The sequence below is a fragment of the Hyaena hyaena genome, unplaced genomic scaffold (assembly GCF_003009895.1).
Source record: "Hyaena hyaena isolate Hyena2069 unplaced genomic scaffold, ASM300989v1 scaffold_135, whole genome shotgun sequence".
In the NCBI taxonomy this organism is placed as follows: domain Eukaryota; kingdom Metazoa; phylum Chordata; class Mammalia; order Carnivora; family Hyaenidae; genus Hyaena; species Hyaena hyaena.
In genome coordinates, this window is record NW_024080767.1 from 1600043 (window position 1) to 1624035 (window position 23993).

The 23993-nt window shown below is 44.0% G+C and overlaps 1 protein-coding gene across 1 annotated transcript in view; it reads left to right on the forward strand.

Moving 5' to 3' along the window:
- The window catches only part of CALN1 (calneuron 1), a 483031-nt gene that overhangs the window by 150062 nt on the left and 308976 nt on the right, over positions 1-23993 (forward strand). The window lies entirely within an intron of this gene.

Sequence of the window (23993 nt, forward strand, 5' to 3'; positions counted from 1 at the left end):
TGCTTGAAGCACACTGGTTTCCATAGAATCAGTGATGACAGGGCCAGGGAGAGAGCACTATTGGCCTGAACAAGTGCTTTATAGTGGTGTTTTCTAGAATCATATCTGGGGCTAGTGTTTGGGGTACTGTGAGCAGAAGGATGCCTGGCCTCGGACTCACTACCTCCTTCAGGCTCCTCAGTCCCATCAGTTCCTGGAGTTTTCTCCTACTGTCAGAATCTGGCTGTGCCACACTCCCTCTCCTGGAACCCCCTTTCCATTCTGGCCACATCCAACAAGGCCTCAGGGGGAGCTGGGAGGGGGACAGGCCCACAGCTTCATCTGCAGAGAAGCAGATTCCCCTCAAAAGGGGATGAGCTTGGGAGCAAACAGTCAGCTACACTGTCCCGTGCTTTATTCTGGAATCGGAGGCACACCTCGCCCACCTTGGTGCCAGAAGAGGCTAACCTCAGCCCCAGTTTATGTCCAACCTCAAGAGCAAGAAGACAGGTGAGGGAAAGAAAGTGATGTGAAGGTTGGAGCTACTCGGCCCGTACCCATTAGGGGACCTTGCTGATCATTTTCTATCCTCTGAGGGTCAAGGCACCTTCCACATGGGAGGCGCTCCATAACAGGTAGAATACTGGTCCCTCCAAACATGCCCATTTCCTAGTCCCCAGAACCTGTGGCTCCGTTGTGCATCGTACAGGGGGAATTACGATTGAGACAGAACAAAGGTTGCCGGGCAGCTGACCTCAGGATAATGAGAATGTCCTGGATCATGTCGGTGGGCCCCACATAGGGCAGCCTTAGAAGTGAAAAAGGGAGGCAGGAGAATTGGGATCGAGGTGATGCGGGAGAAAGACTGAACCAGCTGTTGCTGGCTTTGAAGACAGAAGATCAGTTTCTGGAAGCAAAGGAATATGGACAGCCTCTGGCAGCGGGGAAAGTCAAGGGCACAGACTCTCCCCTGGTGTCTCCAGGCGGAACTCTGCTCTGACAACACCTTGATCTTAGCTCAGGGACACCCACTTCAGATTTGTGACCTCTAGAACTGTAAGGCGGTGCATTTTTTTCCGGTTGTTTTACCGTACCAAGTTTGTAGCAACTTGTCACAGCAGCCGTAGGAAACTGATGCAAAACCCTGGGCCTTCTCGGAAGATTTGGCCTTTCGCTAAAACACCCCAGCCCCCTCCATTGTGTCCCCCAGGGGCTGCATCTCCTTGGAGTTCATGAACTCTAAGACAAGTACCCTTGCCTCACAGATGCTGGGATGGGCTGTGCCAGGCTTACCGGGGCGGGAGTGGGGGGGGGTCCGAATGGCTGGGAAACATAAGCAGTCAAGAGCAGGACTGCCCAGGGAAGTTTCAGACCGTAATGGAGACCTGATTAAGTCTTGGCCAGACTGGTGGGCAGTTTTGTAGCAAAGACTGCAACTGAGAGTGTTGAGTAGAAATGGCCAGGCCCCAGCACCGCGGGCTGAGGCTGCCCAGGAAGGGAGGATCCGGAAGGTGCCGCGGTACCCGTGGGTTCTCTTAGGAGGGAGATCTGGAGGTGTGACCATGGCTGGCTGGGCTGTAGCTACTTTTGAAGTTGGGTCTGGGTTTTAGCTCTTTGGAATTATTATGGGACAACAGTGATTCACTGTGGGGCTTCACTGCCCTTTTCCCCCTCTGACTTGAACGTTTGGCAGAGGTGCTGAGCAGTTTGCCATTTCTGTTCGGGCTAGTCTCCTGTGAATGTGATGTTATCTGGCAGTGTAGGCATTGCCGACTGGATGAGATCCAACTTCTTTTTTTTTAATTGTATTAATTTTTTTAATGTTTATTTATTTTTGATAGAACACAAGGGTGGGGGAGAAGGGAGAGAGGGAGACACAGAATCCGAAGCAGGTTCCAGGACCAAGCTGTCAGCACAGAGCCTGACGTGGGGCTTGAACCCACAGACCTGGAGATCATGACCTGAGCTGAAGTCAGTCGCTCAATAGACCGAGCCACCCAGGCGCCCCTTTTTTATTATTTTTTAAATGTTTGTTCAATTTTGAGAGACGGAGAAAGAGAGAGAGACAGAGTGGGGGAGGGGGAGGGGCAGAGAGAGAGGGAGACACAGAATCCCAAACAGGCTCCAGGCTCCAAGCTGCTGGCACAGAGCCCGACGCGGGGCTCGGGCTCACGAATTGTGAGATCATGACCTGAGCTGAAGTTAGTCGCCCAACCGACTGAGCCCCCCAGGCACCCCCAGATTCAGCTTCTGCACCACGCAGGTCCACGCACTCGGGCTTTGCTGTCTGAGTCTGGCTCCCTGGCAAGGCCCATGCTTGTCATGTGGTTGTCACCACAGTCACCTATGTGTCTGCTGCAGCAGCAGACCGCAGGCTCCCTGTGGCAGCTGCTCCCAGGCCCTCCGTGGGCCGAGCGCATGTCCCAAGAGGGCCTTTACCTCCCACCCCTAGTGCCTTGCCTCAGTTGCTGTCACCCTAAGGAGCACGACGGTGCCGAACCCTCTCTGGGCTCACGAGCAGCCCAGTAGTGCAGGCAGGGGGTGGGGGGAGGCTGGAGCTGGTGGGTACATTCTTCTCCCTCCCTGCCCGGGACACAGCCTTCTGGAGCAGAGCATCCTCATGAAGGTGTCAGGTGGGGAGACATGGCCATGTCGTCTCTCAGAGTCACTGTACCCTCTTCCCCGCCAGGGTCCCCTTTCTTGTCGCTCTTGCTTTTCTGGGATTCTGTTTCCTCCGTAAAATGTTAGCGCTTAAGCTTTTTTTTTTTTCTTTTAAACAGCATTACTGAAGTATAACTTATATACCGTAGAATTTACAGCACTGCGCAACAGTCACCAAAATCAATTTGAGAATATTTCCATCGCCCCAAAACACCCCTCAGGTCATTTGTGGTCATTTCCCTTTCTTCCAGCTCTGGGAAAACACTAATCTGCTTTGTGCTACCGTAGATTTGCCTTTTCTGGCCCCATAAGCTTTCGCCTCTGGCTTTGTGGTTTAGGGAGCCTGGGTTAAGACGCAAAGCAAATGATCCAGAAAATTCCTTGGTCTCCAAGGACGCTTGCTGGGCCTCTTCTGACCCCGAGGCAAGAGTGACCATCCTGGGCAGCTTGCTATGAGCTTTGAGAACAAGGATGATGTGTTAACAGATTTTAGTTATTTTTAATTAGGACATGCGCTGCATCGACAATTATCATAACGAGGCGTGAGAGAACGTGTCTTAGTGCTACAAAGATTTCTGCCAACAGAGCCCCGTTTTCTGATTTTCATTCGGATCAGAAGTTCCTCATCTGATCACATGCTGGGGGGAAATGAGGGGTGGGAGGCCTCCTGGCCTCCAGGAGGCCCTGACGGTGGGGCTTTCTCCGTGGTTCCTTTAGTCTTGTTTGTATTTTTTGGCTCCCCGGCCAGAAATCCCTCTCTAGGATTTTCTCTGTGCCAGTGGTGATCCACAAATGGTTTTGCTCTGGAACTCTCTACAGGTCAATACGCTACCCTCTTGACAAGTATGTTTTTTTTTTAAAGTTAGGCCTTTAGCATCTCTTTGTTTTTTTAAACATTTATTTATTTTTCTGAGAGAGAGAGAGACAGAGCATGAGCATGGGAGGGGCAGAGAGAAGGAGACACAGAATCCGAAGTGGGCTCTAGGCTCTGAATTGTCAGCACAGAGCCCGACATGGGCCTTGAACTCGCAAACTGCAAGATCATGACCTGAGCTAAAGGTGGACGCTTAACCGACTGAGCCACCCAGGTGCCCCAGGCCTTTAGCATCTTATGCCTGAAGGTGCAGAAACTGTTTTGGAGTAGCTGTGGTGGGGGTGGGGCTCTCCTCAATCCTGGTCCTGAGGCCTTCCCCCCTCACTGCCAAATTGGATAGGTTCAGCCCTTGGGTGGTATTTAAGACATAATAAAAGGTTCTGAAGTATAAAACAGCCATGTGTCTGGAAACCATAAAAAAGATTATTTGTCAAGCATCTATTATGAGTCCGGTCTTAAATTATCTATAAAGCAGTTTATTGTGCCTTTACTGTGGGCCAGAAGATGTGCCAAGTGCTTGCTACCATTTCTTCTTTAATCCTCTTTCAAAAATATTTTAAATATTTATTTTTGAGAGCGAGAGGGAGAGGGAGAGAGAGGGAGAAAAAGGGAAAGAGAGAGAGGGCATGAGCGGGGAAGGGTCAGAGAGAGAGGGAGACACAGAATTGGAAGCAGGCTCCAGGCTCTGAGCTGTCAGCACAGAGCCCAACACCGGGCCTGAACTTGTGAACTGGAAGATCATGACCTGAGCTGAGTCAGATGCTCAACTGACTGAGCCCCCCAGGCACCCCGCCCCATCTTCTTTAATCTTCTTAACCGCACTCCTGAATGTCTATTTTAGAGATGTGGGAAATTGGCCCAGCTAATGGGCTGCAAGAGTGTGAATTCAAACCCAGGCCTGATCCCCTTGTGGGCCATCGTGTCAGCGGCCGACAGCGCACATGAACTTGACGGTGTTGAAGAGGTTCATGTTTTAGAAGCACGGGACAGAAATATGACAAGTGCATCCAATTAAGTTTTATAATAATAGCTACCATTTGTCAAGCATTAGTGAAGTGCCAGGCACTGTTTTTTATGCTTTGGGTGTATTATCTCATCTTATTCTTGAGAAGATCTGTTGAGTCGTTTGCATCTGGATCACCGTTTTCCTGATGGGCGTGCTGAGGTCCAGGGGGCTAAGACAACTTGCCTGAAGCCAGGAGACAGGAGCCCTTCTATTCCACATGGACTCTCATAGACGGTGAAGCAAGAGAGACGGAGCTCCGCAGGGCACAGAGGACTAGCTAGTCGGCACTGCCCTAGAGAGGCTGGAGGAGGTGTTTCAGCCGAGCTGCAAGATCAGCAGAAGTTGGGGCGCCTGGGTGGCTCAGTTGGCTAAGCGTCCCGACTCTTGCTCTCAGCGCAGGTTATTATCTCATGATTCCTGAGATCAAGCCCCGAGTTAGGCTCCATGCTGAGTGTGGGACCTGCTTGGGATTCTTTCCCTCCCTCTCTCTCTGCCCTCCCCCCACCTCTCTAAATAAATAAATAAACTTGAAAACAAAAAAAGATGAGGAGATGTTTGTTCACCAGAGAGACAGGGACGAAAACGGAAGGGAAGGGCATTTTAGGCAGAAGGAAGAGCTTCGCGAAAGCAAGGGGATGGAAAACAGCGTATGGATTTGAGGAGCCGCTACGAGGCTCCCTTTGTCTGGAGCATGGATTTGGGGAACGGAGCTTCCTATTTCTGGGTCACGGAGAGGGCAGGGAAAGCCAGGCACCGACTTGGGGTCTGGAGAGGTGGGGAGGGACAAGGCAGGGACCGCCTCGAGGCTTTGGCTATGGGGAGCCTGGGTTAATTTTGTTGGCAATGGAGAGCCTTTGGAAAGATTTAATTAGAGGTGTAACAATTAAATTTTCATTTTGGAATGGTTACTCTGACAGCTCAAAATATCTTAACACAAAATGATTTCTTCTTCACATGTAGCAAGACTCCTGGGGGAGGGAATATACACAAGAGAAGTGTAATCGCGGTGGGGCTCGGGGAGACCAGGAAAAATGGAACTTCCAGCACATACCGAGAGCCTTCTAAGAACCCCCCTCTGAGCGCACCAGGAGGTTGGGATGGTGGGAGGAAGAGGGAAAGAAGGAGGAGGAGGGGGTGAATATGAGCAAACTTCTATACCCCTGATTGTCCTTTTTAGTGGGACAGAGGGCGATAGCGTGATAAATGGGCCGGGAAGGGCCCCCCAAGGTAGATGGGGATCCTGGGGGAAGGAAAGCATCCTCAGAAATGAAAGCCTCAGGTGGACATTGCCCGAATACCTTCTTCGGACTGTGATTTGCATTTTCGTTGTTTGGAATTTTTTGGTTCCTGGTATTAAGTATCCCACACACACCGAAAAGGGCGTAAAGCATCAGGTAGACCCCAGATGACTTCTGCGAAGTGGGGGTGACCAGCATCGAGTTCAAAAAAACGTTAGGCTAAAGGAGAGAATCCAGACATACGTGATCGCATTCATGTGCAATACAATATCCAGAACAGAGAAATCTGTAAAGACAGCGCAGATTAGCGGTGGTTTAGGGGGCGGGATGGGGGGTGAGAGTGGAAGGCCATGGGGTTTCTTTCTGAGATAATGGAAATGTTCTCAAGTTGCCTGGTGTGGTAACCAGATATGCACATATCAGGGAATATACTGAAAACCACTGACATGTAGACAGAAGGAAGGAGAGGGGGGCAGGAGAGGGGAGGGAAAGAAGAGGAAATCAGGACCAATTTCAGAGCCGGGTTGGTGATTCCTTCCATCTCCGGGTTACTGCCCTCACTTCACACCCTGCCTATTCGCTTCTCCTCTCTTTCCATTTTGTGTAACATGAACCAAAGGGTCTATTGTGTCTGGCGTTTTTCGTTCAACGTTCTCTTTGTGCGATTCATTCACATGGGCTTCTTTAAGAATCTTTTTTCCCCATTGTGAGTTAATAGACATGCATCAAAAGATTCCCCAAGTATTCCACCGCTGAGACAGAACGCTGTTGTTGGGAACATATTGGTGCTTTTTTTTTTTTTTTCAACCCTTTTTGCTCCGCATGCTAACTTTTACAAAATTGCCAATAGCAGGTACATCCCTGTGGTTTCCAAAATTTTCGTTTTTGGACACGTTTCAGGGATTGTTTAAGGGTTTTATCCACATTTAGTATTTGAATATATTCCAATCTACTAATGAAAATAACACACAGCCAAATGCATTACAAATCAAATTTATTAGAAACTACAAGTGTGAGAACTTGGTTGATTTGTGATTGTATAAAATTTAAAAATAACTTTTCTCCTATAATCCCTGTTTAAGAATATCATAAGGGCAGGTAACTTGCAAATACTTATCTATGGGAATCAGAAGTTTTCTCGATTCCAAGCAGCTGAATTAAAATAAGTGGATGTCATTGAGGCTGTCATTAAGCAGAAACTTTCATCCACACCTCTCAATTTAAAATTTAAGTTTTCAAAAATAAAATAAAAATAAAATAAAATTTAGGTTTTCATTAAAGAGCTTCATTGTCATAGTCGTTGAGTTTTTAAAAAAAATTTTTTTTAATGTTTTATTTATTTCTAGGAGAGAGAGAGAGACAGCGTGAGCAGGGGAGGGTCAGAGAGAGAGGGAGACACAGAATCAAAAACAGACTCAAGGCTCTGAGCTGGCAGTCAGCACAGAGCCCGACGCGGGGCTCGAACCCACAAACCGCGAGATCATGACCTAAGCGAAAGTTGGACGCTTAACCGACTAAGCCACCCAGGTGCCCCCATAGTCGTTGACTTTTATAAGAAGCAGGTGTTATAATCTGAGCCTCAAAATACATTGATAATCATCAAATACTGCTTTTATATGTTATTTAAATTTTTTTGTTGTCTTATTTATTTCTGAGAGACAGAGAGAGACATTGTGAGCAGGGGAGGGTCAGAGAGAGAGGGAGACACAGAATCCAAAGCAGACTCTAGGCTCTGAGCTAGCTGTCAGCACAGAGCCCGACGTGGGGCTCAAACCCATGAGCCATGAGATCATGACCTGAGCTGAAGTCGGACGCCCAACTGACTGAGGCACCCAGGCACCCCATATATATTTTATATGTTAGAAGAATCCACAAAGATTCTATGAAAAGGATTTGCTGCTCAAACTTTGGAAACCAACTTTACATATAAAATTGCATAGACATTTCTGTTTTAGAATACACACACACATATATGTGTGTATATAGACATATATATTTTTTCAAAGGATTCTCTCCTTTTTTAAAAGTTTTAGTTGGGGCACCTGGATGACTCAGTCAGTGAAGCGTCTGACTTCGGCTCAGGTCATGATGTTATAGTTCATGAGTTCGAGTCCCACATTGGGCTCTGTGCTGACAGCTCAGAGCCTGGAGCCTGCTTTGGATTCTGTGTCTGCCTCTCTGCTCCTCCCCCATTCATGCTCTGTCTCTGTTTCTCAAAAATAAATACACATTAAAAAAATTTAAAGAAATAGTTTAGAGAGAGAGAGAGAGAGAGCACATGCAGGGAAGGGGCAAAGGGAGAGAGGGAAAATCTTAAGCAGTCTCCATGCTCACTGCAGAGTCCAATGTGGGGCTCGATCCCAGGACTCTAGGATTGTGACCTGAGACGGAATCAGGAGTCAGATGCTCAGTTGACTGAGTCACCCAGGTCCTCCTCAGAATATATTTTTAAACTAGCAAAGTAATATATATTCATTATAAAACATGAAAAATAAGGAGAAAAAAAATCGTCTGGAATGCTGCTTATCCTACATAACCATTATTCACTCAACAAACACTTCTTGTGTGTCTGCTGCTTATACAAAATTGTCCTAGATTCTGGAGTTACAGTTGATGACAAAAGGCAGAGAAGGTCCCTGCTCTTACAGGTTTATATTTTTGACAGGGAGAGCCACAAGATAAATTAATAAGATGGTTTTAGGTGCTGGCAAATGCTATTGAGAGAACGAAACAGGCCGTGAGAAACCTAGGACTGACCCAGGAGGGGCAGTGAGGACGGTCAGGGGAGAGGCATGTGAAGGGAGACCTGAAAAATAAGCTGTTGTCTGCTGTGGGAATAGCCAAGGTCAGAGCGTTCCTTTCAACTCAGACCTCACAGGTGGGAATGCGTTTGCACTTGACTGAGAGACCAAAGGTCAAGGTGGCTGGAGAACAGTAAGACTGGAAGAGAAGAAACTAGAGAAAGACCAGATCATGGAGGCCCTTGCCAGGCACGGTACAGAGTTGAGATCATACCACCAGTTTGAGTGGTTACTTAGAGTCTTTTCCTTTCTGTCACGTCTTTAATATTTGAGATTTTTATTACACATATAGACGTTGGATTAAGATGATATACAACTGGGGAGCATCTGGGTGGCTCAGGCGGCTGAGTATCTGACTTTGGCTCAGGTCATGATCTTACAGAGTGAGTTTGAGCCCCACGTCAGGCTCTGTGCTCACAGCTCAGAGCCTGAGCCTGCTTTAGATTCTGTGTCTCCCTCTCTCTGACCCCCTTCTCCGCTTGCACTCTGTCTCTCAAAAGTAAATAAATACTAAAAAATTTTTTAAAAATATGATTTACAACTGTTTCAGCAACTTTTCAATAGACATTGATATAAGAAGCAGGGCTTAATGATAAATAATGTCTGCATTTAGATAGCTTACTACTCTCTATTTCTTATAAAAATATAGCAACTTTGGTCATTCAGTGTGCTTCCCAGCTTCCGAGTGGCCAGGTGAGACAAATACCATGAAGGGCTAGGTCTGTTCTCAGCAAAGACCCACTGAAGAAGTGGGTATAAGAAAGCCTTCAACGTGGGACAGTGAAGAAATCCGCAACACGGACGGAGACCAGCATCCTGCAAGAAGTAAAGAAGGGGTGTATTTAAAAACAGATTTTCGTTCAAAACCACATTTTAGTCAGCATCTGTTTTAGTCACAAGGAAACTTAAGAGACCATAGCCCCTAAAACAAGAGACAAAGTATAAGAAAGATAAGCTCCTTTGATCAGGCAACAGACCAAGACAAAAATGAATTTGGCATCATTTAGAAGAAAATACACGGAAGCGAGCATTTGGAGGTATGCCGTCTTAGAAGAAGCGAGGAACAGAATTCTTGCAGAAATGTTACAGAGAATCTATTCAGTGGTCAGGAAGATGGGTCTGAGAAACCCGAGGACCACAGAGCACAAGGGCATGAAGCCACATTACAAGGTTGTGAATATGGAGGGCTGACAGCGAAGACCCAATACACGGATAATTTACGCTTCTGGAGGAGAGTTCAAAACAAACAGAATAACACCTGCTCTGCTTCAACAGCAGCAACGTTCCCACCGGACTTGGGGGCACGTGATAATTATTCTAAAGTTCATTAGAAGACCATTACTGGAAGAGCCGGTCAGGTCATTAAAACATCAAAAGCGAAATGATGAGTGGGTGCTTCCTCTTCCGTATATTAGAATTCACTTTATTATTCTTTATTATTTCCTTTTTATTTTAAAATCTATTCTTTTTAATAAAACTTTGTGTCGATGGCCGACTTTCAATACAGTTCACTTTAAAATTACATTAATGAAAAGTGGTGGTCTTTGTTGGGATGAGCACTGGATGTTGTGTGGAAACCAATCTGACAATAAATTATATTAAAAAGAGAAGAAAAGCGGTGCTCATTTTAGAATAGAGAGAGCAATAAAATGGAAGAGAGAAGCTGGTGGTGGAGTTGAGTTTATGTATATATATGGCAAGAGTCTGAAGTCAGTGAGAAAAGGATTCCTTATATAGGATCGGAAAAATGGGTTAATGTTTGAGAAGATAAGTGTTCTTTTCTTTACTTATGCTGAAGCATAAAATAAATTGCATGTGGATTAAAGAGTTAAAGATAAAATAGGAAATTATAAAGAACTGTCAGACATGGCAGTGTAGGTGAATTATGGCTAAACTCGGGTTGGAGAGTGCTTTTCCAGTTATAACCCCAAAGTCATATATTGCGCAGGAAAAATTTGGTAGGTTTGAGGTTATGAATGTAAAGCATTTAAAAAGTAAAAAAAATTATGAACAAGTCTTTTTTAAAAAATATTTTTTCTTGTTTGTTTTTTTCTTTCTGTTTTTTATTTTATTTAAATTCCAATTGGTTAACATGCAGTGTAATATTAGTTCCAAGGGTATTTAGTGGTTTAGTGATTCCTCACATACAATACCCAGTGCTCTTCACAACAAGTGCCCTCCTTTTTTGTAAATTTATTTTTGATAGAGAGACAGAGCATGATGGGGGGAGGGGGCAGAGAGAGAGGGGCAGGGGACACAGAATTCGAAGCAAGCTCCAGGCTCTGAGCTGTCAGCACAGAGCCCGATGTGGGGCTCAAAAACTCATGAACCAAGAGATCATGGCCTGAGCTGAAGTCAGATGCTCGATCGACTCAGCCACCCAGGTGCCCCAACAAGTACCCTCCTTAATGCCCATCACCCATTTAACCCATCCCCCACCCACCTCCTGTCTCAGACCCATCAGTCTGTTCTTTATAGTTAAAAATCTGTTTCTTGGTTTGTCTCTCTTTTTCCCTTTGCTCATTTGTTTTATTTTTGAAATTCTACCTCTGAGTGAAATCATATGGTGTTTGTCTTTCACTGACTGATTTATTTCATTTAGCATAATACTCTCTAGCTCTATCCACATCATTGCAAATGCCAGGATCTCAGTCTTTTTTTTTTTATCGCTGAGTAATGATCCACTGTGTGTATGCATATATATATATATATATATATGTATATATACATATATATATAAAATATACCACAACTCAATCCATTCATCACTTTATGGACATTTGGGCTCTTTCCATAATTTGGCTACTGTTGATAATGCCACTGTAAACATCGGGGTGCACATATGCCTTTGAATTAGTATTTTTGTATTCTTTGTGTAAGTACACAGTAGTGTGATTGCTGGGCTGTAGGGTAGTTTTAATTTTAACTTTTTGAGGAACCTCCACATTGTTTTCCAGAGTGGCTGCACCAGCTTGCATTCCCACCAACAGTGCAAAAGGGTTCTTTCTCCATCCTCACCAGCACCTGTTTTTTCCTGTGTTAAGGTTAGCTACTCTGAGTGGTGTGAAGTGATATCTCATTGTAGTTTTGATTTGTATTCCCTGATGATGAGTGATGTTGAGCATCTTTTCATGTGAAAATTTATGAACCAAAAAGTTGTAATAACTAATACGAATGACAAACTGAAGTAAACTATTTCCAACACATAATTGAAATGTTTATTGCTAATTCATGAAGTCTTTTTGGCAATCAGTAGAAAAATACTAACTAAAACTGGGCTCAGAACATGAACAGGTTTACATAAAAGAAACAAAGTCAAAGTCACCAGTAACCTTTCAGAGAAAATGGGCAGCTTTATTGGTAATAAAAATGCAAAATAAGGCAACAAAATGTCAGTTTCACGCATTATCTTAGCAAAGCTGTGGGGGAAAAAGTGTAGATATCCTGTATTGCCAAGGCTGTTTTGTGAAAATAGCCATTTTCATTCTGTTTTCATTCTTTGTTGGTGGGATAAAATTGTACAACTCTTTGGTGTGAAATTAGACAATATGTACACAAGTTTAAAAATGTTAATTCGTTCTGGACCCAGTGATTCCATTTCTAAGAATTTCATCTTAAAAAATAATCATATACATTTAAGAAATTATACAGAGAAGCTCATTTCACACCGTAGCAAAGAATTGGACAAAGAACAACCTAAATATGTGCTGTTTACACTGTTGCTGGCAGCCTTCTAAAGCTTTTACATGTGTTAATTCATTTAATCGATTAATCCCCACTATGCTTAGGAGGAAACAGGTACAGATTGTTTAATTACTTTGCCAAAATCCCATGGCTAACGAATGGTAGAGCAGGAATTTGATCTCAGAAAAAGTTTCTTCTGAACCTAAGCATTTAGTTATTTTGCAGCATCATATAACGTATAATATATAGTATAATTCTTATGTCAAAAATAGATGTCCGATGATCAGGGATTAAGTCGACTATAAATCAGTTAGTTATTCATGGAATGGAATGGTGTATGTACAACCATTCCACATAATATTTTTTCAAATGGGAATTTTAAAAATCATATGGTATTTTGTGGATAAGGGAAACTATAAACCGCGTAGTTAGATACCATTAATAAGAAAATTAGTACGCTTCTAAGAAGGAAATGGGAAATACTGCCTTAAGAATATGAAATTTAGTAGTGTTTCTCTTTGGGTATTGGGATAATGGGTGCTTATTTCCCCCCCTTGGTAGTATTCTGTATCTTTGGCATCACCCATGAATTGCTTCTGCATTTACGAAAAATGTTATTAACTAGTAAGGAAGCAGAAAACCAGACTTCAGATTGCTTGGCAATGCAGACATCTTTTAAATTGTTTATATAGTCCTGTTTCGAGGGAGGAGAAATTAAGCTCTTTGTGCTAATTCTTACACGGTATGCAGCAGGTGTAAATAATTTAGTCTTTGCTGATTACAGTGGGACAAAGCACCTGCTGTTATTTGAAGTGTTCATAAAACTTGAAGTGGGCTGTAGGGTTCAGGATCGGATCCTGGTCCCAGAAAGTGAGCAGAGAAGGGAAGGCATTTAAAGAAGTATCACAAGATAACCTGGCCCAGGGCCCCCCAAAACATCCCGACAATCCTTAACCTACCTGGAGGCTAGAGTTTGGGGGCAAAATAATTAAGGGAAAATGTACAGTTCTGTTATAGCATGATCTACTCAGGTTTTGCATAAATTTGTTTATTTATTTTTGTTATTTAATATTAATATTTAGCTAAAAATTTCATTGATGATCGTTAGGGTTTTTTGACCATTTGTTTTTTTAATTTTTATTTAAAATCTAATTAGTTAACATATAGTGTTATATTGGTTTCAGGAGTAGAATTTAGTGATTCATCACCTACATGTGCTCAACACAAGTGCCCTCCTCAACACCTATCACCCATGTAGCCCATCTCCCACCTACCTCCCCTCCAGCATCATACCTCAATGTCACAAAGACCATATACTAAAGACTCACTACTAATATCATCCTCAGTGGGGAAGAAACTGAGAGCTTTTCCTCCAAGTTCGGGAACAACTTTGTCATTTAACAAATCGGAAAACGAAATAAATGAATGAATGAATGAATGAATGAATGAATGCCATCTGAATTGACAAGAGAAGAAGTTGAACTTTCACTGCTTGCATGATATGATGCTCTGTGTAGAAAACCCAAAAGATTCCACCAAAAGATGGCTAGAACCGATACACGAATTCAGCCAAGTCACAGGATATAAAATCAGCGTACATTGCATTTCCATTCACCAGTTACGAAGCAGAAGAAAGAGAAATCAAGGAATTAGTCCTATCTACAACTGCACAAAAACCAACAAATTACCTAGGAATAAACCTAACCGAAGAGGTTAAAGGTCTATACTCTGAAAAACCATAGAACACTAATGAAAGAAATTGAAAAGGACACGAAGGAATGGAAAAGCATTCCATGCTCATGGATTGGAAGAACAAATATTATTAAAATATCTCTACTACCCAAAGCAATCTACATTTAAGTCATAAATTTAAAGATTTATTTATTTACTTAAAAAAATTTAAATGTTTTTTAAAATCTATATTTGAGAGAGATGGAGAGACAGAGAAAGAGAGAGACAGAGGGAGAGACAGAGCATGAGCATGCGAGGGGCAGAGAGAGAAGGAGACACAGAATCTGAAGCAAGAACCAGGCTCTGAGCTGTCAGCACAGAGCCCGATGCGGGACTCGAACCCACGAACTGTGAGATCATGTCCTGAGCCGAAGTTGGACACTTAACTGACTGAGCCACCCAGGTGCCCTTGATAGCTTTTCTTTAAAGCATGATAATTGGTGGTGTATATTCTCAGAGAAGGAATTAGCCAAGAATGTTATTTTCACAGATGTCAGATAAACAGGTGTGTTTTCAAAATCTTGAACCATGCCTTCAGCCTCTAAACCTTCGTCTCAACTGTGTAGATGGTGTTCCAGTCTTTTCTAGAACATTGTATTGCTGAGAAGCCAGGGTCAGTTGGATATTTGTTCTTTTCCCAGTATTTTTTCCCCTCTTATCTTTGAATGGTTTTAATTTTTCCAATATTTTAACATTTTGCCAGCATATGTCCATGTGAGGATCTCTTTTCATAGAATATGATTTTCCTAAAGGTCAAGAAAAAAGGTTTCTTTTTTTTTATTAATGTGTTGTTTTTTGTTCTGTTTTATTCTTCCAAAATATCAATTATCTTTATTTTGGAGATAAAGATATCTCCAGATAAAGATACCTCTTAAATTGATTTTTGATATCTATCATTCTCATCATTTTTATTTCTTTATCCTTTGCCTCTACATTCTTGGAGAACCTTTCAAGTGTATTCTTTTTTCTTTTCCTTTTTAAATCTTTATTTATTTTTGAGAGAGAGAGAGAGAGAGAGCACACAAGCGAGGGAGGGCAGAGAGAGGGAGACAGGATCCAAAGTGGGCTCTGTGCTGACAGCAGAGAGCTGATGTGGGACTCAAACCCACAAATGCGAGGTCATGACCTGAGCTGAAGTCAGTTGCTTAACCGACTGAGCCACCCAGGTGCTCAGAGTATTCTTTATTTTCTTTTAATGTTTATTTATTTATTTTGAGAGAGAGGGAGAGAGAGGGAGAGAGAGCATGAGCAGGAGAGGGGCAGAGAGTGAGGGAGAGAGAGGGAGAGAGAGCATGAGCAGGAGAGGGGCAGAGAGAGAGGGAGAGAGAGGATCCCAAGCAGGCTCTGCACAGTTAGCATGGAGCCCAACATGGGGTTCAATCCCAAGAACCATGAGGTCATGACCTGAGCCAAGATCAATAGTTGAATGCCTAATTGACTGAGCCACCCAGGCACCCCTCCATGTGGATTTTTTTTTTTAACATTTTTATTTATCTCTAGGAGAGAGAGAGACAGCGTGAGCAGGGGAGGGTCAGAGAGAGAGGGAGACACAGACTCTGAAACAGGCTCCAGGCTCTGAGCAGTCAGCACAGAGCCCGACGCAGGGCTCGAACCCACGAACCACGAGATCATGACCTAAGCGAAAGTTGGACGCTTAACCAACTGAGCCACCCAGGCGCCCCCCATGTGGATTTTTAAAAGCACTTTGATGTCTTCCAATGCTTATGTTACTCATATCCCTCTTCATCTCCTCCAGTTTTCTTTTTCTTTTGGGCTGTTCTCTTGCTATATAGATTTTTGTTCTGATTTCATGATGCCCACGGGTCCTTGAATTCTCTTGAGGCATGCTCTTCCCCTGGGAAGAACTGGAATTCCGCTGGAATATAGTTCTGAAATAGCTTTGTAGAGCTCTCTGCCAGCTTTTACTCTTTATTTCACAGCCAGGTCTACCCACATGTAGCTCTTGCCAACAGATAGGGCACACGGATTGTTCTAGGCTGCACTTTGTGCCCACGTGGGTGACAGGTGGTCAGCTGTCCTAAAGCTGCATAAGTAAGTAGGACATCCGATGCTCCAAATGTAGGCCTTGAGTTCTAGGAATCTTTCACCTGATATTGCTACTGCTTTGACATAGTGACGTCTTGTTTCCCCTCTTTTAAACCAACAGAGCACTTGAAAAACAACCATCATCACCGTATATTGCCACCCAAGGTGGTGTTTTCATTGTCCCCATGTGGGCTCCTTTACCCGTGGAGACCACATCTCTCAGAGAGGTGTCCTGGTGTTTAGAGCCCCTGCTTTGATGTCAGATCTCGATTCAAGTTCCAGCTCTGACCTGCTAGCTCTATTACATTGGGCTAGTTACATAGCTTCTCTGAGCCTCTGTTTGTTCATCTGTACAACAGGACTCAAAGCATAGTTGCGATGATCAGATGAGATAATAAGAGATACTCCCTGTAAAGTGTTTGGATGCTGAGTGCTCTGGCCAGGCACCGTTCTGAGTATTTGACAAGTTGTTAGTAAAGAGGTAGGCACATACTATTTCCAATTCATGAATACGAATGAGGCCGTGTGGGGTGAGGGTATTCGCTCATTGTTGCACAACGTGGTAGGTGATAATGCAAGGGTTCACTCCAGTAATCCGGCTCCAGAAGAGAGAAATGTCTGTCCCTGTGCAGACCGCCTCCAAAATGGGTCACCGTGTCCCTGCCACTCCCGCTCACTCCCCACATTTCGTGTTCAGTTGGCTTTTTCTGAGCTGATTGAGCTGAACGTCAGAGTGTGGGAAGAAAGACAATGAGATGTGACGGGGAGGGAGTCTGGGGTGCCCTGAAGTTCGTTTCGTGGCACCCCAGCGTTCTGTTTTGTGAAGACTAAGGGTGTTTGGTGGAGGTCAGCTGGAGCATCTTGCTGACCTTGCCGGCTGGCTGGCTTTGTTTCATGAGCAGAGCCAGGGGTACCATGAGGCCAGACCCGAGTAGGTGTTGTCAAACCAACCTTGTAGGGGGGCTGGGGTGGGGAGGTTGCCCCCACACCTGGGCTGAGGTTTGACCATTGGCTTGGTTTCTGAGGGTGAGCTGGGCCTTTCTTGGGAAGCTGGGTGAGTAGGCATCTGCTCCATATTCTTCACATGGTTCTGGACAGCTTCTTCCTTCCAAAGGGCTGCCTTTGAGAGTGTAAAGACCACCGGAGGGTTTGGTGAGGGCCTGATGACCTGGGCACCCTTCTCAGGCTGCAATACCTCTTAGACTGTCGCTGGTCATAAAAGTCTGCCCCACCTGACTCTAAGCAAGCATGGCACTACAGAGCAGCTAATCTGCTCTCAGTAGTGACCATACAGTATGTAGAATGACAGATCTGGTGCCTGAGGACTCTTTGGGCTGGCAGAACTTTGATGCTTTTTTTTTTTTTTTTGATACTTCCTTGTTCTTTTTTAGGTTGATGCCGTGTTATAAATGCAGCAGTTGGTGGAAGAAAGAATTGGTGGGGGTGGGTTATTTTAAGGGGAGGGGTGTGTAGCAGGCAGGGAAAAGAGAGGAGAGGGGAGGAGGGGAGGAAGGAGAATGGTTTCTCTGTACGATATACTTGGAAATCCTGTCCTGTAGACTTTGATGTCAGGACAAAGTGATCCTTGCTTGAAAAATTGCACCTTATTTTAGGAAAAAGCCTGGTATGGTTTGATAACAGTGATGTTTTTATCTAATCTCAGGTAATAAATAAAGCAAGGTACCTGCGATCGTTTGCCAAAATTCAAATGTCAGCTTGATTATGTAAAAGCAGAGGAAGCCAAGTCTTTTACAAGAAGGTTTATATCTTTTTATGGCCATTCATCGCGCTGAAGTGAAAAGCCTTGAAAATATTGAAATATCTGATTACAAATGGCCGCTTCTTCCTGGTCTTTTGAATCACTCAGACATGTCCTTCCTCTTTTAACTTCTAAGTGTGTTGCTCGCATGAAGAATGTAGTGCTGAGAAGGCCAGTGCTATTTTTGAAACAATTTAAGGAGAAATTGGAATTTTCTTTTTTGGAAGTCCTTAAGCAGTAAAACATATTTACTGCAGCAAGGGGAGCATTAGACACCTCCTGTGTAAAGAGGAAAGGAACCTTCCTTTCTAGAGTCTCTGGGGTTTTTACAAAATTTGATAATGCACCAGATCACAAAGAAAATGTATTCAATCCCTCAGTGCAGAAACTGTGCAGGTCACGTTCTCTGGGAATAATGTAAGGGAAGTCTAAAGAAGCAAGCCTACTGTTCGACAATGAAAAGCCAGCAGAAGGGAAATCAAATAGAGAAAAAACAGATTATTTAGACAATAAAACAGTGAGGTCAGTACAGATGACATATGGCCAACGTTCACTGAAAAATTACACAGAGGTAATTCGTAGATTTAAGTAGTTTCATTATTTAAAAAAATAATACATTCAGCTAAGGAATTTAAATAGATTATCCTCCCTTCTGAAAAATGAGAACGAAGCACACCAACATGCCCACAAGCCTCGAAACAAAGCTGCGGGGCCCACAGTGTGGATTTGGGAGAAGGTCGGCTTGAGTGCAAATCCGTGCTTCCATCCCCTGCTAATTGGGAGCCGCTGGGCACACAGTTTTCTCATCTCCGAAGAGGAACAAAAATCTCCAACTCTTCGGAATAACGGAGAAAATGCAGGTGAGGTGCCTAGCACAGCAAATACCACAGAGTTGAGAGTTTGATATCACTTCCCTGTTCTTCACTGCCTGCCTGGACGACTATTCACCACCATTTGGGTTTGTCTCCCAGTGCCTCTCTGATCCTTTCTTTCTCATTAACAAGTCCTATTTCTTTTCTTTTTTTTTTTTTTTGCACTTTTATTTTTTATTTATTTATTTTTTTTACAAATAGTTTATTGTCAAATTAGTTTCCACATAACACTCAGTGCTCATCCCCACAAGTGCCCTCCTCCATGCCCATCCCCCCCCCCACATCCATCAGTCCTCAGTTTTTGTCAGCATTCAAGAGTCTCTCATGGTTTGCCTGTCTCCCTTTCCCCCACCATTTCCGCCCTTCTTCTCCCCCTTGTTCCTCCGTCAAGTTCCTCCTAGTCCTCCTATACGTGCAAACATATGATATTTGTCCTTCTCTGCCTGACTTATTTCGCTCAGCATAACACCCTCAAGGTCCATCCATGTAGCTACACATGGCCAGATTTCATTGTTTCTCATTGCCATGTAGTATTCCATGGTATAGATAAACCACATCTTCTTGATCCATTCATCTGTTGATGGACACTTAGGCTCTTTCCATGTTTTAGCTATTGTGGAGAGTGCTGCTATGAACATTGGGGTACATGTGCTCCTATGCCTCAGCATTTCTGTATCCCTTGGGTAAATTCCTAGCAGTGCTATTGCTGGGTCATAGGGGAGTTCTATTGTTAGTTTCCTGAGGAACCTCCACACTGTTTTCCAGAGGGGCTGTACCAGTTTACATTCCCTATTGTTAATACAAGTCCTATTTCTAAATGACATCTTTTCTTTCGGTAACAGTTTTACTGAGATAGAACTCACGTAAGGTGTTACTCACCCATTTTAAGCCAATTCAGGGGCTTGTAGCATATTTACATAGCTGTGCATCCATCAGCATGGTTAATTTTAAAACATTTTTATTACCCCATAAAGAAACCTTACCCTTTAGCCTTTACCGCCCCATACACTCCTTGTGGACCCCAACCCGGGCCCTAAGCAGCTAGCCTACTTCCTGTCTCTACAGATTTGCTCATTGTGGACATTTCACAGGAATGGATTCATTCAGTATGTGGCCTTTGTGACTGGCATCTTTCACTCAGCCCAAGTTTTCAAGATTCATCCATGTTGTAGCTTGTATCAAGAGTTAAAATTCCTGGGGCACCTGGATGGCTCAGTCGGTTAAGATTCCGACTTCAACTCAGGTCATGATCTCGAAGTTCGTGGGTACAAGCCCCGCGTCGGGCTCTGTGCTGACAGCTAGCTCAGAGCCTGAAGCCTATCTTCGGATTCTGTGTCTCCCTGTCTCTCTGCCCCTCCCCCTTTCATGCTCTGTCTCCGTCTCTCAGAAATGAATAAACATTAAAAAAATAAAAAAAAAAAGAGTTAATTCTTTTTCATAGTTAGGTAATATTCTATTGTGTGGATATATCATATTCCAGTAATCCATTCATCGGTTGATGGATTAAATATGACATCTTGCAACTCATAACGACTCTATTTTATTATTTGTCTTTCTTCATTGATTGGCTTACTCATTCACCAAATGTTTACTTAAAGGTTACAAAATATAAGAGGCTATGTCAGCCACCAAGAATAGAATGATGAGTAAGACACTGTTCTTGATTTCAGAATGCTTGTTTTCCGGCAGTGGGAGAACGGTGGATCTAAGTATGTGACCGTGTATAAATAATCGAAGCCCATGCCTTGTTCCCTGATATGGAGAAGGCAGTACTTATTCTACCCCGAAGGGTCACAGAGGAATGCACAGAGAAACAAAGCCCGCAAACGTGAGTGCCTGCGCGCCATCCCAGCTGGGACAGATGGCCCAGGCAGTGGCAGCAGTCTGAGCCGATGCATGAGGCCACCCAGCGATGTGCCCCATGGCCTCCCAGGACTTGCTGAGGCTGAGGGTTGGGATGGAGCGAGCCACAAGAAGTGCAGCTGGAGACACGAGACGGGGCCAGACCAGGAAGTGCCCTGTGTGTCAGACCGGGGAGCTGATTTTAACCGAACCCCCGCGGGACCACAGAAGAGTGGGGGGCGGGGATTATGGAGGGTACAGTGGTGGGGAGGAACAGAAGGTCAGAGACCAGTTCGGAGGACCCCATCGCCCAAACCTGTTCCACTTGGGTGAGTTTGGGTCTGGTCCTCATCTGGTCAGGCCCCAGGTCCTGCTAGTTTCAGTAATCAGACGGGCTCACTATCCCCCGTGTTACTGCTTGGCCTTGGCACCTTTTATTTATTTATTTATTTATTTATTTATTTCTGTATTTTATTTCCTTGTAGTTTTGAGACTTCACCAATGTAGTTGACATGTCATGGACACACAGTGTTATGTTAGCTTCAGGGGTCCAACACAGTGATCTGACGAGTCTGTACATCCCTATGTGACACTGTGCTCACTGCCAGGCAGCTACCGTCTGTCCCCATACAACGCTATTGCGATGCCACTGACTTAGATTCCCTGGGCTGCGCCTTTTATTCCTGTGACTTATTCATTCCATAACCGGAAGCCTGTGTCCCCCTCCCTCTTCCACCCATTTGGCCCATGTGCCCGTGCCCCCCACCCCCTCTGCTTTGCCTTGGTATTATATCTTAGCAGCTCTTCACACCCTCGGTCTTCCCTGCTCCAGGCCGTCTTTCAACCAGAGTTTTTTATCGTGATCCGCTTGTATTGCTTTCCTACTTAAACATCTCCCTGGCCCCTTGTCACCTGCACTACGAAACCCAGACCCAAGACAAGTCACATGAGGGCCTGTGGTTGAGAGAATAATGCCCTCTCCCCGCAAAGGTTTCCAGTATCCTAATCCCCACGACCTGTGATTATGTTACCTGCAATGTGATCACAAGGTTTCCTACAAGAAGGAGGTGGGGGGGGAGAGGAGGTCACAGGGAGAGAGGGAAACGTGGAGACCAAAGCACAGGGTCAGAGGTCAAGAGAGGAAAGAAGATGTGGCGCTGTTGGCCTTTAAGATGGAGGAAGGGGCCATAAGGCAAGGGATGCAAGTGGCGACCGGAGGCTGGAGAAGGCTGGCTCTGCCCTAGAGCTCTGATGGGGGCACCACTGTGCTAGCACCTGGATTTCAGCCCACCGAAACCCGTGTCAGGCTTTCCGCCGCCAGAACCATCAGACAATAAATCTGTGATGTTTTAGAGCCACTACATTTTTGTTGATTTGTTACAGCAGCTGTGGGAAACTGATACAGGCTCACATGTGGGGCTCAGAGGTACAGAACTAGCCTCATCTCCTTCCGCCCTCTGCCCCTTGCTCTGTAGACCCTCTCCTTTCCTTCTTCATTTCCTTTGCCATTTTTCTCCCTTCTCTGGCGTGATTTGTAGCCTCCCCCTGAATTGCTATGTGGTTCCCTATTGGTTTTATGGGACCTGAAGTCTTTGACGGTGGCACCCATTCCCCCATGCTGTTCATCACGTTATTATCATCTCTCTCATGTTTGAATGCCTTTATGACATCCCCTTTTAGAAGAGGTTGTAATTTTCTGTTTATGTGTCTGTCTCTCACACTAGACCATGAGTTTCCCCAAAGTGATAACTTAGCTGTTTTTTTTATGCCTGGTTTCTGCTCTGCAGGAGTGACTTCGGATTCTCTGTCCATTGAAGGAAAGCAAAAGATAGAACAAAATGCAAAATGAGAATGTGAAGGGACGCCTGGGTGGCTCAGTGGGTTAAGCGTCTGAATCTTGATTTCGACTCAGGTCATGATCTCATGGTCGTGAGATCGGGCCCTGTGTTGGGTTCTGTGCTAGGCATGGAGCCTGCTAAAGATTCTCTCTCTCTCCCTCACCCTCTGCCCCTCTCCCAGGTGCACTCTCTCTCTCTAAAAAAAAAAAAAAAATGAGAATGTGTTTATGACAATAGCCATGAACCATATTTAAACATGAGAACATATAACTGAATGCTAATCAGATTTTAATCTTTAAGAAAAGAAACACATTTTTTTAACACCCCACCCTCATTTTTTCTTTTTGATTGAACATCGTTTCATGCTCATTTTTTTATTGAGGGTATAATTGACATACATTAGTTTCAACTGTACAATATAAGGATTCGGTATTTGAATGTGTTGCAAAATGATCACCACAGGAAGTCTAGTTACAACATGTCGCCATGCCTAGTTCCAATTTCTCTGCAGTTTCACCAACATTTTATTGTTTGTTTTTCTAGTGGCCATTCTAATGGACATGTTTCATGGTGGTCTTGATTTGTATTTCCTTGACTAATGGCATTGAGTATCCTTTCACATGCTTTTGGACATCTCTGTGTATCATTTTAGAGAAATGTCTTTGTCATCCTTTAGCCATTTTTAAATTGTGCTTCTGTCTTGGTGTTGAGTTCTACGAGTTCTTTAAGACTCCCCAGAAGAGAGAAGACATCTGCCAATCACACATCTGCTAAGACAGTAGTATCCACGATGCAAAAAATGTTTATAAAAAGTAGGGTACTTGACGAGGGCAGGGTAACTCAGGCCTGAGTAGGAGTTTATAAAGTTTATCAAAGTGCTCCTCTTTCTGTGAAATAGCTGGGAGAATAGCAGTGAATTCCTTGAAATCTTCAAGGTGTAGATGACTCCTGTATTTAAAAAGTCCTTCCGAAACATGGGTGAATTTACCGAATTTATTCTATTAGGTAATCATGATCCGGAATTCAAACCTCATCGAAAGTTATTTTAGAAATAGACAAACTAAACAAGTCTCGCTCTTTAATTAACCAGCATTTTCAAAACGTAAATAGATGTGCCGGAAAAAAGTTCCATAGTCAATAAGTTTGGGAAATGCGGCACATTCTTTCCCCGTCCTTGAGATTCAAGGTGCCTGCTAGCCTCTTGCCGCCGGTGGAGACCTGCTAATGTTGTTTTAACCACTTCTCAAGCTGGAGAATAAGCCCTTCTCAACATCTAAAAAATCATTGCACATTTAGTAACATCTTGCCGAACAGTTTAGAAAATGCTGATATAGGCAGAAAAGTCCAAAAGAATGGATTAGTGGACAGAATGTGGCTATATGCATGCAAAATCTTGCATCCCAAGGCAGGGAAGGCTGGTTTTAGGAATGCGAGGGTAATTCAGAATAAAGTAATTCATTGATGTGTAGGACATCTTATTAACAGTTTTAGAAGCAGAAGAAGAACCTCAAATCACATTGGAATGATTTAATATAGTCCCATACTTATTTCCAACCATGGCTTTGTAATTCTAATGTAAGAAAATCCCATTGGAAACCAGGAACCAAATGTTTAGCTGACAGAGAAAGAAAATCATCATCCATAAAATAGGAGTAAAGCCAA